Consider the following 818-nt stretch of genomic DNA (forward strand, 5'->3'; position numbering starts at 1 on the left):
TTCTTTTCTTGTTTTCTTCTCTTTCATATGAGCAGGAACAGGGAAAAAGGCACTCTTGTTGTAATTGATCCAGAACCTGAAAGGACTCTGAAGAGAAAATTAAGAGAAGCTAAGTTACAACAATCTAAAGGTAACCTTTCAGAAACATTAGAACAAGAGAAGGAGATGGCAGCCGAACCCAACAACAACAATGCAAGGAGAACGCTTGGTGACTTCACAAAGCCAACGTCCAAATTTGATGGAAGAAGCATCTCCATTCCTACCATTGGAGCCAATAATTTTGAGCTTAAGCCTCAACTAGTTGCTTTAATGCAACAGAACTGCAAGTTTTATGGACTTCCATCTGAAGATCCTTACCTGTTTTTAACTGAGTTCTTACAGATTTGTGAGACTGTTAAGACGAATGGAGTTGATCCTGAAGTCTACAAGCTCATGCTTTTCCCTTTTGCTGTAAGAGACAGAGCTAGAATATGGTTGGATTCACAACCTAAGGATAGCCTGGACTCCTGGGATAAGCTGGTCACGGCCTTCTTGGAGAAATTTTTTCCTCCTCAAAAGCTGAGCAAGCTTAGAGTGGATGTTCAGACCTTCAAACAAAAAGATGGTGAATCCCTCTATGAAGCTTGGGAAAGATACAAGCAGTTGACCAAAAGGTGTCCATCTGACATGTTTTTAGAATGAACCATATTAGATATATTCTATTATGGTCTATCTGAGTTTTCGAAAATGTTATTAGACCATTCTGCAGGTGGATCTATTCACCTAAAGAAAACGCCTGAAGAGGCTCAAGAACTTATTGACATGGTTGCAAACAACCA

General features: G+C 39.7%; 1 non-coding gene across 1 annotated transcript; it reads right to left on the reverse strand.

Annotated features, from left to right (window-relative positions):
* Window positions 1-564: 564 nt before the first annotated feature.
* On the reverse strand, window positions 565-668 carry LOC127747184 (small nucleolar RNA R71). The gene has a single exon (XR_008008988.1). It is a non-coding gene; the product is annotated as a small nucleolar RNA R71 (small nucleolar RNA).
* Between the last annotated feature and the right edge of the window lie 150 nt (window positions 669-818).

Source organism: Arachis duranensis, chromosome 4, assembly GCF_000817695.3.
Source record: "Arachis duranensis cultivar V14167 chromosome 4, aradu.V14167.gnm2.J7QH, whole genome shotgun sequence".
NCBI lineage: Eukaryota > Viridiplantae > Streptophyta > Magnoliopsida > Fabales > Fabaceae > Arachis > Arachis duranensis.